We start from the raw sequence: 296 nt of genomic DNA on the forward strand, positions 1-296 counted from the left end.
TTCTGGAACACAACATTGCAAGTTGATAAAAGCGTTGTAAAAAAAAAATAAAAGAACGGGATCATATTAGTCGTGATTCTAAGCTGACTAGAAGCCTGGAGTATGGGTACGAGAGAATTCTCCTACACTCTATATTCGTTTCAAGATATCGCTCGTTACTTGGAAGAGACTCACAATTCAAAGCAATCTAAAATGCTAATACAAATTTTGAATGACTTTTCTTAGGATTTCCGCACTGAACAAAAATAAATAATAACTTAGAGATAAACACACGATGGCTACATATATATGTACAT

The sequence above is a fragment of the Rhagoletis zephyria genome, unplaced genomic scaffold (genome assembly GCF_001687245.7).
Source record: "Rhagoletis zephyria isolate East Lansing unplaced genomic scaffold, Rhagoletis_zephyria_1.1 Rzeph_scaffold_26051, whole genome shotgun sequence".
Lineage (NCBI taxonomy): Eukaryota > Metazoa > Arthropoda > Insecta > Diptera > Tephritidae > Rhagoletis > Rhagoletis zephyria.